The sequence below is a fragment of the Dendrobates tinctorius genome, unplaced genomic scaffold, assembly GCF_039654945.1.
Source record: "Dendrobates tinctorius isolate UK_male_01 unplaced genomic scaffold, ASM3965494v1 ptg000290l, whole genome shotgun sequence".
In the NCBI taxonomy this organism is placed as follows: Eukaryota; Metazoa; Chordata; class Amphibia; order Anura; family Dendrobatidae; genus Dendrobates; species Dendrobates tinctorius.
This window is the reverse complement of record NW_027361957.1, coordinates 5830596-5847815: the sequence shown is the minus strand read 5'-3', so window position 1 is coordinate 5847815 and position 17220 is coordinate 5830596. Positions and strand designations below refer to the sequence as shown.

At 45.7% G+C, this 17220-nt stretch overlaps 1 protein-coding gene across 4 annotated transcripts in view; it reads left to right on the top strand.

Annotated features, from left to right (window-relative positions):
• The first annotated feature begins 1660 nt into the window (after nucleotides 1-1660).
• The window catches only part of OSBPL8 (oxysterol binding protein like 8), a 423538-nt gene continuing 407978 nt past the window's right edge, over nucleotides 1661-17220 (top strand). For 3 of the 4 annotated variants that reach the window (XM_073560013.1, XM_073560011.1, XM_073560012.1), the window contains exon 1: nucleotides 1661-1859. The gene's annotated coding sequence lies outside the window, so the exon portion shown is untranslated. The remainder of the gene's footprint in view (nucleotides 1860-17220) is intronic. The other variant, XM_073560014.1, reaches the window with a different exon arrangement.

Sequence of the window (17220 nt, the reverse complement as noted above, 5' to 3'; positions counted from 1 at the left end):
AAGCGGAAGCAAATAGTTGTCGGCTATAAGGATGGAAATTGTGTTTGACCTTGTTTTATACCTTTATGTGTTAGTTTTCTACATTTGATGGGCCAGATGTTTTGCATATGTTGTCATGGGTAGTCAATTTTTTTTTTTTTTAGTTTTTGTGTTTTTAGGTTATAACATGGCAAAGGCATGGCAAAGACAAAGCAAAATTTATCACCAGATGCCAGGAAGCTTATTATTCGGAGAGTGAAGTCTGGCAAAAGCCAAAAAGAGGTAGCTATGGAATTCAACTGTTCTCAGGGTCAAGTGTCACGTTACTCACGTATATTAAAGAAAGAAAAAGAAGGTTATGGAACAGCTGACAAACCTAGAAGTGGACTACCACGGAAAACTTCCTCCAAAGTTATTAAGAAAATGTCAGTATCTGATGTCTATAAATGTGTTGTACAGATTTCGCATGAAATTAACAAAGAATATGGGGTCAAAGGGAGTCACCAAACTGTGGTGTGATGGCTAAAATCAGTAGGGTTGAATGCACGAATTCCAGCCAAGAAGCCTTTCATCAGTGCAAAGAACGGGAAGGTCCGGCTTGAGTTTGCCAAAGAACACAGCCAATGGAAAGAGACAGATTGGTCAAAGGTGTTGTATTCAGATGAATCCAAATTCAATCTATTTGTTAGTGATTGCAAGCACTATATATACTTCCCAATTGTAAAATATAATGATATAATGTACCAAACACCTACAGTAAGACATGGTGGTGGCAATGTCATGGTCTGGGGCTGCTTTTCTGTATTTTCCATTGGCCCTCTGCATAGAATTAAAGGAAGTATGAATGTTACCATGTACAAGGATATACTGGAGAATGTAATGCTGCTACATTCCAGCAAGACAATGACCCTAAGCACACATCCAATTTAGTCAAAATTTGGCTAGCAAAGTATAATGTTGGCCTGTTGCAATGGCCAAGCCAATCACCTGATTTAAACCCTATGGTGCACCTTTGGTATGAGTTAGGGTGACGATTTAGGGCCCGTACCCATAGCAATAAAGATGAATTGTTTGCAGATTGGCAAATGGAATGGAGCAAGATCCCTCAGGATGTCTTATCACCCTAATGGCTTCAATGCCCCATCGGTGTGGTGCGGTAGTCAAAGCAAAGGTTATGCTACAGAATGCTAAGTTATGGCATTGTACAATGAATTACTCTCTTGTGATCAATAAATATTATATGCAAAACTTTTGGCAGTCAGTTTTCTTTAATTAAATTACCATACCTATAATCTAAAGAATTTTGATTTAAATTAAGGTCTTACATGATGACAACCTCATGCACTTTCATCACCAGGAAAATGGCGTCACGACAACCAGACTGAAGTAATCACACTTTAAAAAATATACAAAACTTTTGGTCGCTATGGTATACAGTATTTAGTAATGTCTCACAAATGAAAACTGAGTTCTGATTGGACAGTTTTCAGTTAGCTGTTACTGACACACCGTTATAGAGGAAACCGTGACACACGGAATTCCTAAGAAAAAATGACATTGCCATATTTACATGTAACCTCCGTATGGAGCCGTGGTGAGCCGCCTACTGGCCCTCCGGTAGTTTCGCATATTCCTGGCTTGCCAACCACAATGTGGCTGCTCGTCTCACTGAGTAGTTGACGCATTTGACCGCTAGGTGGCAGCAAGTGGATGCAGTGGGCGTGGTAGTGATGACACTATCACATCGCGCTGCAGAGTGGAGGTGCTGCCTGTGCTGGGGCTGGAAGCGGCTGGTGCCCTGCGCCTCGGTACGCCGCCTGTGGCCAGAAGAAGGACAGACATCTGCTCTCCGGGCTGGCCTCCATACACCGGGCTGCACGGTAAGACAGCGCAGCGGTGTGGGGCAGCCTGATAGTGAAATGGCAGCACCTCACAACATGCTGGCGGTGACTGTGTGTGTAATATACCCACACATACACAATCGGTGTATTAACCAGTCAGCTGCTGAGGCTTCACCCAGTACGGGTGTTGTAGCTGCCCATTCACATTGCCATCCTGCTCCATCTTTGTGGCCCCATGTGCAGGAGACATGGGATGATTTATTGCTATTTCTACCCATATAGACTAATACCTCCAGTGGGTGATCCCCAAATTGTTGGAGGCATCCCAATACTCCTGAGACAGAAGAGCCCTTAGTACTGGCTGAGCGCAGCACATATAATATAGGGGGTGCGTGTGGAAAATCTAGTGAGAACGAACTACTGTCTCTGTAGAGTCTACCATGTACTGTGGGTACGGACACCGTGCCTGCCATGTAGCGTCGCCTGACGTGCCGGACACCGTGCCTGCCATGTAGCGTCGCTTGACGTGCCGGACACCGTGCCTGCCGTGTAGCGTCGCCTGACGTGCCGGACACCGTGCCTGACGTGCAGGACACCGTGCCTGACGTGCAGGACACCGTGCCTGCCGTGTAGCATCGCCTGACGTGCAGGACGCCGTGCCTGCCGTGTAGCGTCGCCTGACGTGCAGGACGCCGTGCCTGCCGTGTAGCGTCGCCTGACGTGCAGGACGCCGTGCCTGCCGTGTAGCGTCGCCTGACGTGCAGGACGCCGTGCCTGCCGTGTAGCGTCGCCTGACGTGCAGGACGCCGTGCCTGCCGTGTAGCGTCGCCTGACGTGCAGGACGCCGTGCCTGCCGTGTAGCGTCGCCTGACGTGCAGGACGCCGTGCCTGCCGTGTAGCGTCGCCTGACGTGCAGGACGCCGTGCCTGCCGTGTAGCGTCGCCTGACGTGCAGGACGCCGTGCCTGCCGTGTAGCGTCGCCTGACGTGCAGGACGCCGTGCCTGCCGTGTAGCGTCGCCTGACGTGCAGGACGCCGTGCCTGCCGTGTAGCGTCGCCTGACGTGCAGGACGCCGTGCCTGCCGTGTAGCGTCGCCGGACGCCGTGCCTGCCGTGTAGCGTCGCCTGACGTGCCGGACGCCGTGCCTGCCGTGTAGCGTCGCCTGACGTGCCGGACGCCGTGCCTGCCGTGTAGCGTCGCCTGACGTGCCGGACGCCGTGCCTGCCGTGTAGCGTCGCCGGACGCCGTGCCGGACGCCGTGCCTGCCGTGTAGCGTCGCCGGACGCCGTGCCTGCCGTGTAGCGTCGCCTGACGTGCCGGACGCCGTGCCTGCCGTGTAGCGTCGCCTGACGTGCAGGACGCCGTGCCTGCCGTGTAGCGTCGCCTGACGTGCAGGACGCCGTGCCTGCCGTGTAGCGTCGCCTGACGTGCAGGACGCCGTGCCTGCCGTGTAGCGTCGCCTGACGTGCAGGACGCCGTGCCTGCCGTGTAGCGTCGCCTGACGTGCAGGACGCCGTGCCTGCCGTGTAGCGTCGCCTGACGTGCAGGACGCCGTGCCTGCCGTGTAGCGTCGCCGGACGCCGTGCCTGCCGTGTAGCGTCGCCTGACGTGCCGGACGCCGTGCCTGCCGTGTAGCGTCGCCTGACGTGCCGGACGCCGTGCCTGCCGTGTAGCGTCGCCGGACGCCGTGCCTGACGCCGTGCCTGCCGTGTAGCGTCGCCGGACGCCGTGCCTGCCGTGTAGCGTCGCCTGACGTGCAGGACGCCGTGCCTGCCGTGTAGCGTCGCCTGACGTGCAGGACGCCGTGCCTGCCGTGTAGCGTCGCCTGACGTGCCGGACGCCGTGCCTGCCGTGTAGCGTCGCCTGACGTGCCGGACACACATCACATTAGTACATCTTGTATGACCACTATTATTGGTGTATACTTATTTCAAGGGTTAATTGAAGTAACTTTTCCTCAGGTCACATGCACACACTCAGTATTTGGTCAGTATTTTCCCTCAGTAGCCAAAACCAGGAGTGGGTGATAAATCCAGAAGTGGGGACATGTTTCTATTATCCTTTTCCTCTAATTTTTCTACTCTTTGCTTTGGCGTACAAATACTGAGGTAACATACTGAATGTGTGAACATGGCCTTACAGATATCATTGTCTCCACCAGTTTCTTCATCTGTCACTTACATGTCGCCACGCACGCGCTGCAACGTTGCCATAAGGCCTCTTTCACACATCCGTTTTTTTTTTGTCAGTTAAAATCCGCCAAAATGGCGGAAAGCGGATCCGCTTGTAACTGATGCAAACGGATGGCACCCGACCGTTTTTTTCACGGATCCGTTGAATGCAGAATTTTAAAGGAACCGCAGTCCGGGAAGGAGAGAGAGAGAGAATGAATTTCAGGGTTAAAATTCCAGCTGAATTCCTTCCTCCGGACATGTGCACTGTAAAATGCGGATCCTGTAGCAAAAAAAACGTTGCATTGTCCGTCCAGGCATGTCGGCGGACGAAAAAAATTTGACGGATCCAACGGATGGCCATCCGTCAAGATCCGCCACTAATGCAACTCAATGGGGAAAAAAACGGATCCGCCAAAAAAAAATGGCGGATCCGTTTTTTTAAAAACTGGCGGATTTTGACTGATGGTCAAAAACAGAAGTGTGAAAGAGGCCTAAGCCACCATTCATCTGCCTGAGGTGGAGAGTGTGTTCTTCAGGCCCATATGTGATTGCGTACCGTATGTTTGCCTGTACACCGTAGAAATGCACAGTTGACTGCACTTTTTTATGCAAAAAGCCACTGTAATGTAGCATGCACCATCCTGCAAACACTTCTTTACAATGGGGTCCCTATGGTGGACGGCCGCCTCTGCTTCCAGCCTGACTGTGCCCACTAGCGGGGGGGAACGTATGCCTCCAACAGTGGGCACAGATGCAATGCGGAACGAGCCCTGTTTGAAGCTACTTAGCAATATTCGGGATGGAGTTTTGTTGCCTTACCAACCTATCAGTAGCATCCCTTGGGGAATCTGTAATAGGGGATGAATTACATCCTGTTTTTTGTGTGCATCTGATGTCCTGTTTTTGGGCAAAGTGTCCTTTCTCTCTTGGTTTGTGATTACTGTGAGGGTATGTGCACACTTTGCGGTTTCTGCTGCGTTTCCGCAGCGTTTTTGGCTCTGCAGAAACGCAGCAGATTCTGCTGCGTTGTACAGTACCTTTATTTCCTATGGAAATAAAAAAAAAGCTGTGCACATGCTGCGTTTTTTTCCGCGCGGTTTTGCTGCAGTTTTCAAAACGCAGCATGTCAATTGTTTGGTGCAGAAACGCTGCAGTTTTACACCTCATCCATTATGAGGTGTAAACCGCAGGGCAAAACCGCAGGGCAAAACCGCAGAAAAACCGCAGCACTTTGTCCTGCGGATTTCCTGCGGTTTTCTCTACAAAATCCGCAGAGACAAAAAACTATGTGTGCACATACCCTAAGGCTGTGTGCACACGCTGCGGATTAGGTGCGGATTCATCCGCGCGGATTTTGTAAAATCCGCAGGTGAAACAGCAGGTCAAAATACCTGCGGTTTTACCTGCGGATTGCTCTGTGGTTTTGCCCTGCGGTTTTTCATCTCCTCAATGGAGGAGATGGCAAACCGCAGGGGAATCCGCATAAAGAATTGACATGTCAATTCTTTCTGCGGATTGAAAACCGCAGATAATCCGCGCGGAAAATTCCGTACCGTCTGCACTGCGGTTTTTGATTCCAATAGGGAATCATGGTACTGTACACCGCAGCAAAATCCGCAGCGTGTGCACACAGCCTAAGACTACGGCACATTAATATCACTTTGCAGTTTGCATTTTGTTTGCCTGTTTGATATTGTGTAATGTATGAATGGATTCTAATGTCTCTGCGGCTGATACACATCTACCCCTTTATCACAAGGTCCTCCGTAGTCCTGATCTGTCTTACAGTCATGGCCAAAAGTATTGACACCCCTGCAATTCTGTCAGATAATACTCAGTTTCTTCCTGAAAATGATTGCAAACACAAATTCTTTGGTATTATTATCTTCATTTAATTTGTCTTAAATGAAAAAACACAAAAAGAATTGTCCTAAAGCCAAATTGGATATAATTCCACACCAAACATAACAAAGAGGGTGGACAAAAGTATTGGCACTGTTCGAAAAATCATGTGATGCTTCTTTAATTTGTGTAATTAACAGCACCTATAACTTACCTGTGGCACCTAACAGGTGTTGGCAATAACTAAATCACACTTGCAGCCAGTTGACATGGATTAAAGTTGACACAACCTCTGTCCTGTGTCCTTGTGTGTACCACATTGAGCATGGAGAAAAGAAAGAAGACCAAAGAACTGTCTGAGGACTTGAGAAACCAAATTGTGAGGAAGCATGAGCAATATCAAGGCTACAAGTCCATCTCCAAAGACCTGAATGTTCCTGTGTCTACCATGCGCAGTGTCATCAAGACATTTAAAGCCCATGGCACTGTGGTTAACCTCTCTAGATGTGGCCAGAAAAGAAAAATTGACAAGAGATTTCAATGCAAGATTGTGCGGATGTTGGATAAAGATTCTCCACTAACATCCAAACAAGTTCAAGCTGCCCTGCAGTCCGAGGGTACAACGGTGTCAACCCGTACTATCCGTCGGCATCTGAATGAAAAGGGACTGTATGGTAGGAGACCCAGGAAGACTCCACTTCTTACCCCGAGACATAAAAAAGCCAGGCTGGAGTTTGCCAAAACTTACCTGATAAAGCCTAAAACATTTTGAAAGAATGTTCTCTGGTCAGATGAGACAAAAGTAGAGCTTTTAGGGCAAAAGCATCAACATAGAGTTTACAGGAGAAAAAAGAGGCATTCAAAGAAAAGTACACGGTCCCTACAGTCAAACATGGCGGAGGTTCCCTGATGTTTTGGGGTTGCTTTGCTGCCTCTGGCACTGGACTGCTTGACCGTGTGCATGGCATTATGAAGTCCGAAGACTACCAACAAATTTTGCAGCATAATTTAGGGCCCAGTGTGAGAAAGCTGGGTCTACCTCAGAGGTCATGGGTCTTCCAGCAGGACAATAACCCAAAACACACTTCAAAAAGCACTAGAAAATGGTTTGAGAGAAAGCACTGGAGACTTCTAAGGTGGCCAGCAATGAGTCCAGACCTGAATCCCATAGAACACCTGTGGAGAGATCTAAAAATGGCAGTTTGGAGAAGGCACCCTTCAAATATCAGGGACCTGGAGTAGTTTGCCAAAGAAGAATGGTCTAAAATTCCAGCAGAGCATTGTAAGAAACTCATTGATGGTTACCGGAAGCGGTTGGTCGCAGTTATTTTGGCTAAAGGTTGTGCAACCAAGTATTAGGCTGAGGGTGCCAATACTTTTGTCCGGCCCATTTTTGGAGTTTTGTGTGAAATGATCAATGTTTTGCTTTTTGCTTCTTTCTCTTTTGTGTTTTTTCATTTAAGACAAATTAAATGAAGATAATAATACCAAAGAATTTGTGTTTGCAATCATTTTCAGGAAGAAACTGAGTATTATCTGACAGAATTGCAGGGGTGTCAATACTTTTGGCCATGACTGTATGTGTCCTGATTAGAGTTGGTGAAAACCAATTCTATCAGCAATGGCCTGCGGCCCCTGGACAGAGGTGGGAATATGGGTCCAAAACGCCGCACCAAATGCTCTTTGTGGGAACTCTTAAAGGTGTGGTCTAAATGTACATTGTAAATACCGTTCTTTACACCCTTTTATAATTATCAAATGTTTTTGTTTTTTTTTTACTTAATGTGATGTTTCATTTGAGAGGAGACTCAAATGGGACGTGAGAGAAGACCGGTGTCTATGGTGTGTCTCTTGACGGTCAGGCGCATTCTCATCCCTCATTTGATATAGTACCAGACCGGCTAGTCAAAAGAAGAGCCACAGGCACTGCCAGGTGCCTCTTTCACACTTCCGTTTTTGACAATCAGTCAAGATCCGCCAATTTTGAAAAAAAAACGGATCCGCCATTTTTCTTTGCGGATCCGTTTTTTTCCACATTGACTTTCATTATTGGCGGATCCTGACTGCCGTCCGTTGCATCCGTTTTTTTGAGGATCCGCCACAATGTTAGTGTCCGTCATCATCCTCAAAGATTTCCAAACGGAACTTGCAACGTTTTTTTGTCCGGCGGATCCTCCAGACACTGAATTAACCCCAAAATCTGTCTGGGTGCCGGACCAAAAAACTCTCTCTCTCTATCTCTCTATCTCTCCTTCCCGGCCAGCGGTTCCTTTAAATTTCCTCATTTTCAGGATCCGTCTAAAAACGGATCCTGTGCCATCCGTTCACATCAGTTCAGAACGGATCCGCTTGTCTGCCTTTTTGGCGGATTATAACTGATGCAAATAACTGAAGTGTGAAAGAGGCCTAAGAGGCAATATTCCCTCTGCCATCCATCAGCCACCGACCACTATAATTTCTGTTGAATGGTACGTGTGAATAAATTTCCACCAATTCTAGTCCTGATGTCTTGGACCATAAGCTCTTCAGGAATACACCATTTCCCCTGCTTGCTGATGTGCAGTGCCCTCCTGGAGATTGGCAGGTTTGCCTGGCAGCATGGCTGAGCCACTGGCCTGAACAGTGTGCTCGTCAACGCTACAAGCAAAGGTAGATTTGCTTGTGTAGCATCGGAGGAGTGCAGGGACACTGATGCTGGCTGATAAAGCTGTCCAGCCAGGGTCAGATCTACACTTTCAGGCTCTATAACAATGAACTTGAAAGTGCCATTCTTCTTGTCTAGGAAACCAGCCACCGCTGATAGACTGGCGGCTGGTAACCTAGGCAACAAGAAGTATACAATAAAAATTAAAATCGCTTTGTTCGGAAGAGAATTTTTAATAAGAGTTACATTGCAAAGTTACTTGTTGCAAAGTTGCTTGTTTTTACAAGCACTCCGCAATTTTCCCCATTTATGATTATGATAACCCCCTCCTCCTTTAAGTTAAGGTTCCACAATGAGTTTTTGGTGAGTTTTTTTTTATTTTGTGTATTTGCGCTGCACACAAAAAAAATCAACGTCTTGCAGTGTGTGTGTATATATACATATATACAATTTATAGATGTTAGTGTCAAGGTTGGTGAATAAAATTGTATCCTTGACATGTCAGTTCATTATCTCTTCCAAGGCGAGGCTTTCACAATCTTGTCAGGTAAAAAACTGCAGTGTGGATTTCCCTTTGAAATCGATACAAAGTGCATATGAAGAGCATTTGAAGTGTTTTGCTGTGGATTTTCAGACAGATCATTTACAAACCATCATGCAGCTAGCTATGTCTCTAGAAAGTTATCATGAAATGGGTTTTCCGTAATGGGGAAAAAAAATGAAGTGTTCTCCCATAGATTTATTTTTTACGAAATCTATTTGTATGTTCATGTGGTGTCTGTGCGAATATCCTCGCCAATCACTGCCTTCTTCAGGATCCAGCCCTTTTCTGCTCATCTTCTAGTGACGGCACTCTATACGTGAGCCAGAAGTTTCTGTACGCCTGCCGAATCTTCGTTCTGACACTCCGTAGGTTTACATGTTAGGACTTTTTCACGCAGAATTTTTACCCACATTAGTTGGTCCTGTCAGGGTTTGCATCCGGACCCGATGCATAATGGTGCCATAGACTATAATGATGCTGACAGCCGAGTTGTGCTCTGTCATGCATCATTATCTTGCAATTTTTAGTGCAATTTTTATCACGTTTTTTCAGCTTTCCTTTTCCTTTTTGCTATGTCATGTTTTAAATAAAACTGCTTTGTTTTGAATACTACCTGTTAATTAGCGTTGATTTATTTATTTTACTCATTTATATAGCGCCGTTAATTCCACAGTGCTTTACAGACATTATCATCACAGTCCCCGATGGGGCTCACAATCTAAATTCCCTATCAGTTTGTCTTTGGAACGTGGGAGGAAACAAGGGTACCTGGAGGAAACCTATGCAAACACGTTGATAAAACTTTGATAGTCTTGCAAATTACATGAGTATTTTAGTGCAGTTCAGCTGTGAAAAAGCACTAAAATGCATGTGTTCTATAATGCATATATGTTTTATGCCTATGGATTTTCCTCACCTCATTCAAGCCTTATAGGAAAAGCCAAAAAATAAAATGAATATTTACTGGAAAAGAAATTGACTTGTTGCAGGTCAGTTTGTGCAGCATTAAAAAAAAAAAAAGAGCGTGAGATTTCTACAAATCCCATCCACTTTGCTGGAGCTGTAGGATGCTGCATTTTTTTATGTTGCGAACATACACCGTGTCAAAAACGCCGCACCAAATGCTCTTTGTGGGAATTTTTAAAGGAGTGGTCTCTTACCTAAATGTACATTCTAAAAACCTTTATTTACACCCTTTTGTAATTATCATTATTATAATACACTCTACACTTCTACCTATCAAATCCCTAATTTTTTTTTTTTTTATACTAAATGTGATGTTTTATTTGAAAGGAGACTCAAATGGGGCATGACAGAAGACTAGTGCTGCGCTCAGTTCCCTGCTGCGCCTACTGCCCTTCTGGAACAGGACGGAATCAGCAGGGTTGCCGACCATCCAGAAATTCCTGGACTGTCAATAAATATAGGGCACTTTTTTCCCCCGTCCATAAAATAAATTTAAGGCATCTTTGATTTTTTTTAATTTTTTTTTGAAGCTGAAGAAAGTTAATTATTTTGACTGTAATTATCATTTTACAATTCATAGTGAATGGGGCTGATGTATTCGTATCAGAATTGGAGTCTGTAGACATGGATCACTTGTAGTCATAATGACTTATTATGGTTTTCCATTGTACCAGTAAAAAATATTGTCTGTCGTAGATCATTTGATAAACTGTGCAGAAAAAAAAAAAAAAAGTCAAGTTGGCAACCCTGATCAGCAGGCAGTGCTGCAGTTACTGACTGTAGTCTCTTGCATTGCAATCCTTGGAAGATGTCCTGGACCCATATTCCTAGTGATACATTCTGTGGGAGAGGTGAGTGCAGCACCCACAATCTGCTTCTATCGCCTAATGTCATGGGTCGGAGATGGAAGCAGTGAGCGACACTAGCGATGGCCTACAGCTTCTAGCACCACCCTCAAATGAATCATCATCAGGGGCAGCGCTGGTGTTACTCACTGATTCGATCACTGTCCTCTGGCGATTCATTTGAAGGGGGTGATAGAAGCTGTGGGATGGCGTTGGTTTCACTCACTGCTTGTATCTCTGCCCCCCTGATGACCTCTCCTTTCAGGGTTACAGGCAGATTGCCAGTGCTGCGCTCACCTTTCCTGCAGCGTCACCATCGATCTAGGGCCTATTCAGAGGACAGCGAAGCAAGAAACTAGTAAATAACTGCAGTGCTGCCCTCTGATGACACCCTTTTACCCACAGCTGATGAAAGTTGCAAGGAAGTGAGTGCAGCTCCTACCTCCTGTGACATCCTGTTTGAGACTCTTCTCAAACCAAGCGTCACGAGAAGTGAAGTAAAAATAAAAATTGGGGAATTAGGGTAGATTGGTAGAAGTGTAGGGCAATCTAATATATAAAGCTCAAGTGTGTGTATATCCGGGATAGGCATCCGCACCGTCGCAGCTACAGCCACAAAATTTGGCACAGTCACACGTCTGGACCCCGAGAGCGTCCTAAGCTATGTTGTGAGGCGAAATTTTAACCCCGCGCATTCCAATTCACCAAACAATTTTGCCCCTATCTGCATACTGGGGAAAAAGAGTGTGCGTATCAAGCCCCGCCCCTCATTATGATGTCACAATGTTTGCCATGGCGACGCTGATGTCATCATAGGTTGCAAGCCCCGCCGCTCATTATGATGTCATAATGGTTGACTATGGGATGGTGGATGTGTGATGGGTATATGGGCATTGGACTATGGGATGGAAGGTATGTATGATGGGTATATGGGCATTGGACTATGAGATGAAGGATGTGTGATGGGTTTATGGGCACTCGACTATGGGATGGCGAATATGTATGATGGGTATATGGGCGCGGGACTATGGGATGGAGGATGTGTGATGGGTATATGGGCACGGACCTATGGGATGGAGGATATGTATGATGGGTATATGGGCACGGGCCTATGGGATCGTGGATATGTATGATGGGTATATGGGCACGGGCCTAAGGGATCGTGGATATGTATGATGGGTATATGGGCACGGGCCTATGGGATCGTGGATATGTATGATGGGTATATGGGCACGGGCCTATGGGATCGTGGATATGTATGATGGGTATATGGGCACGGGCCTATGGGATCGTGGATTTGTATGATGGGTATATGGGCACGGGCCTATGGGATCGTGGATTTGTATGATGGGTATATGGGCACGGGCCTATGGGATTGTGGATATGTATGATGGGTATATGGGCACGGGACTATGGGATCGTGGATATGTATGATGGGTATATGGGCACGGGACTATGGGATGGAGGATATGTATGATGGATATATGGGCATGGGACTATGGGATGGAGGATATGTATGATGGGTATATGGGACTATGGGATGGAGGATATGTATGATGGGTATATGGGCATGGGACTATGGGATGGAGGATATGTATGATGGGTATATGGGCATGGGACTATGGGATGGAGGATGTGTGATGGATATATGGGCACTCGACTATGGGATGGAGGATAGGTATGTTGGGTATATGGGCACGGGACTATGGGATGGAGGATAATTATAATTTGCTATAACTAACCACAGTTGGTTACTATGCCTGGGCAGCGCTGGGCTCTTCAGCTAGTTTATAATAAAGTTACAAGAGTGGTTCGGGTGTAAAAACAGATTCTTAGAAAGGACATTTTGGGTACCAGACCAACCTCTTGAAGTTTGGAAGAATTTTTTAGTTCTGCACTTATCTGTATCCATCAGTAAAAAAAATATTGTCATAGAATATTGCATGTCGTTTTAGGGAGCTATATGTCCAGGAGAATAATGTACACTATAAAGGCTCCATACAGCAGCACATTGTATGCCAGTGTAACCAAGGGATATTCCATGTATATAGCAATCGTGAGAGGAGTGCTCCTAGAAGTTGGATTCACGATTCCCAGTTTGTAACAATTCTTGTCCATGCTTATGCTGCACCATAGCTGGAACCAGTTTTTGTGTACCCATCTCATATGAATAACATGACTTTACCTAGGCTGGTGTAAGTGATGGAAACCTGAGTTGCAGCTGTGAGATGAGCAGCTCCTATGTTTACACTCGGGATGCCTCCTCCCCGGGGTTCTTCCATCCCTTAGCTCATGTTCCATGCATGGTGGTGTAAGCTGCACAGATGCTTGTACGCTGCTCAGTCTTGTTCGGTGTCTGAAATCGGTTACCTGTATTCAGCAGAAGAGAAAATAGAAAAGCAAAGGAAAGCTGTGATAGTTTTCTTTTGCAGCCTCTAGATATAAAGTGAAAATGTTCCATTCACTGAGAGCAAGCTGTTCTAGTGAATTTAAAAAGCCAAAGCTGTGAAAACTCGCGCTAATGTGTGTACCCTAAAGATAAAAGCCGCAAACCAGAACGTAGTGAGCAGAGTTAGTGAAAAGTGTCCCAATACAGGACTAGGCAAAGAGTGAATTACCTTTCTGTAATCAGAAGTAGCATGAAAAGGCGGTAATCCCAGAGGTGATTCTTTGTGAGCAAGATATATGAAGGTCCTTCTCATATGTAATCCATGACCAAACGGTTCCTGATATCCCGGATAAAAGTGAGCAGGATTTTAGTAAAAGACGTTGTCCCGGCCGGTGACTAACGCCTATCTGTAGCTCTGCAGCGGCCGCCTGTGTAGCTCCAGAGCTACAGATAGGCGTTAGTCACCGGCCAAATGTGTATGTGCACATAGCCTAATGACAGCAGAAAAACATTTAAATAGTGCCCAGGAAACAACATAAAAGTGTTTCAATAGACTCTTCTGGTTTACAAGACTACATAGAAATTAGCGATTTCTGCAGCATCTTTAGCTTGAAAATCAAATTCAATTTCCTGGAAAGTTACGCAGTTTTAACATAACCGAAGGCTGGATGTGCACGTGTGTTGTTTTTTTTTTTTTAAACCTTTCTTGCTTTGTATTCATGATAATTTTCAGGGTTTTTTTCCTCTTAGAAATATATTTAAAGGACAGATATTACAAAATCAATTATTTAAAATAGGTTTTTGTGCCAAATGTATTTTTTTGCCATTTTTTTCTCTACATATGTCAATTTTTTATATTTCAATAAAAATTAGAAATCTTGCCATTTTCACACTGACCTTTTTGTACCTTTTTGTACCTTTTTGTACTCTAACTTCCTGTTGTTTCAGGAAATATCTTGTGTACGCAGCAACTATGGTCAGATCTGGCCCTATCTTTTCTATTGAAACAGCTAATCAGTCTTTGCACAGGTCATTAGGAAGGGGATCAGGGTCTGCTGTGACAGCTCTGAAATTGGTGGGTCTGCTATGAGCCCACAGTTGTCAGCTGTGTATAGAGGTACTGCCTCTCATTGCAATCCGATCAGACCTCTGAAGATAAGAAGTCTTGCTGAAAACTCTTCCTGATAAGACAGGAAGTAAGAGGCTAAGTAGGAAGATCGATCTTGTGCAACCCTAGATAGGTCCACCAAGGTCTTCCTCGCCGTCATCTTGATTGTATCAAGCCAAAGGGTTGCTGGTCTTCCTCTTTGCTTTCTATAATTCAAACCATGATGTCCTTCAGTGATTGCTCTCTTCGTATGATGTGTTTAAAGTAAGCAAGTTGTGGCTTGTTGATCCTTTCTTCGGGTGACGTGTCTGGCTTGATTTGTTCCAAAATTAATTTTTGTTCTTCTTTCCATCCGTGGTATTGATACTTCTCCAGCATCACATTTTAAAGACGTCAATTTTTAGGGTACGTGCAGATGTTCAGTATTAAACCATTGTAAATACACACCTGTACTTTGTATCTCCTCCACATCATTGTAGATTGTCAGCTCTCATGAGCAGGTTCGTCTTATTTTGCTTTAATTGTTGTATTGTTAACGTTGTTACTTATGACTTGGGTTTTGAAACTGTTAAACTGTAAAGTGCTGCGGAATATGTTGGCGCTATATAAATAAAAAGATTGTTATCATTATTAGGCAGCGCTTTGGATGCAGCACATTTCCACTGCGTCCAAACGCTGCTGGCTTTTGAACGCAGGTGATTCCATATGTGTTCATTGAACCGTGCGGAATAACTGCATCCTATACATTGTACTGGTGATATTTATCTTTTGTAAATAGACATACTGTCTTCTGGAAAGACGCGCCGCATGTCCATCTCCGCAGGTGAGCCACGGGCGCCAGTGCACGCCATAGTGGGCATGGGATTTCTTGAAATCCCACCCACTATGCTGTAACATCTGGCCGCTGCGGGCTGCGCTGCAGCATCCAACCCGCAGCGTTTACTGACTGTGGGAACATACCCTTAGGCTATGTGCACACGTAGCGGAACTCTTGCGCAAATTACCGCGAGAATTCCGGATTCCATTCCGTGGGAAAATCGCATTTAAATTCCCACGATTTTCCCGCGGAAAAACTAGCGTTTTGCAAGCGTAATTAGCTTGCAGAATGCTAGCGTTTTCCAAGCGATCTGTAGCATCGCTTGGAGAACTGATTGACAGGTTGGTCACACTCGTCAAACATAGTGTTTGACGAGTGTGACCAACTTTTTATTATTGAGGCTGCCTATGCAGCATCAGTAGTAAAAGATAGGATGTAAAAAAATAATAAAAAATATTGTTATTCTCACCTTCCGGCGTCCCGCACAGCCTTCCCGCCTCTCTCCACGCTCCCAGTAATCCTTCGCGCTCCCGCAACGTCATCGCGAATGACCGCGAGACGTCGACGTCATCGCGGTCATTCTTGCAAAGGATTACTGGGACCAGGAGCATGGAGAGAGGCGGGAAGGCTGCGCGGTACGCCGGAAGGTGAGAATAACAATATTTTTTATTTTAATTCTATTTTTTACTGGGATATAGTACCCAGAGCCCGGAGGACAGTCTCCCCTCCTCTGGATCGTGGGTTCCATCCGCAAATGTTCTGCTTACTTTTGGCATGGTGGGCACAGCCACATGTGGAAAGTAAGCAGAACAATGCATTCCTATGGGTGCGGGATCGTCGCGATTCCACTAAATTAATGAGCATGCTGCGTTTTTTACCACAAAGCGATTCCGCTGCGGAAAAAAAACGCAGCATTAGCACAGCATTGCATAATCCCATAGGAATGCATGGAATGATTATTTTTCACGGCAAAATCGCGTTTAAAACCGCCGTGAAAACTCGAAAAAACCGCTACGTGTGAACATAGCCTTACGCTCTCTTGTTTATTGCCCAGGTTTTGCATCAATATGTAAGTACAGAAAAAAAACATTAGTATGTACGAGCTGTGTCTTTCTTACCAATGACATGTTCCTTGATTTGAAGAACTTGTCTAGTGACTTCATTGTTAATTTGCCCACAGCTACTGTGGTTTGAGAATGTATTCACCCCCTTTGCATTTTTTTAGTGTTTTGCTATCTCAAAACCTGGAATTTCCCTTTTTTTTGTTTGTATTCAGTTCATGTAAAGAACATGCCTACAACTGTGAACATTTTGGTTTCTTTTTATTGTGACGCAAACTACAAAATAGGACAAAATAACTGAAAACTTCAGTGTGCATAACTATTCACCTCCCAAAAGTCAGCACTTTGTAGGGCCTCCTTTTGCGGCAATTACAACTGCAAGTCGCTCTGAATAAGTCTCTATGAGCTTTCCACATCTTGTCACTGCGACTTTTGCCAATCCCTCAAGCCAAAGCTGCTCCAACTCTTTAAAGGGAACCTGTCACCTCTCTTAGCTGCTATAAGATGCGGTCACTGCCTTTCAGGGCCTATCTACATCATTCTATAATGCTGCAGACAAGCCCCCGGTCTGACCTGCAAGATAAGAAAAATAAGTTTTATTATACTCACCCGGTGGTTGGGGAGGTCCGATGCAGTCCGGTCCGATGGGTTTCGCAGGTCCGGGATTGTCGCCTATCTTCTTGCGTTGCCGTCCTCCTGCTTGCATCGTCGCTCCCCGGCATCGCGCTCCTGCGCAGGTGCACTTCTCTGCCCTGTTGAGGGCAGAGCAAAGTACTGCAGTGCGCAGGCATCTGGAAAGGTCAGAGAGGCCCAGCGCCTGTGCACTGCAGTACTTTCCTCTGGGCAGAGCAGGGCAGAAAAGAGCGCCTGCGCAGGAGCGCAATGCTGGGGAGAAACAATGCAAGTAGGAGGACGGCATCGCTAAAAGACTGGACCTCACCGGAAAGGCCCCCCCCCCCGGAATATAAAAAATATTTCTTTTATCTTGCAGGTCAGATCGGGGGCTTATC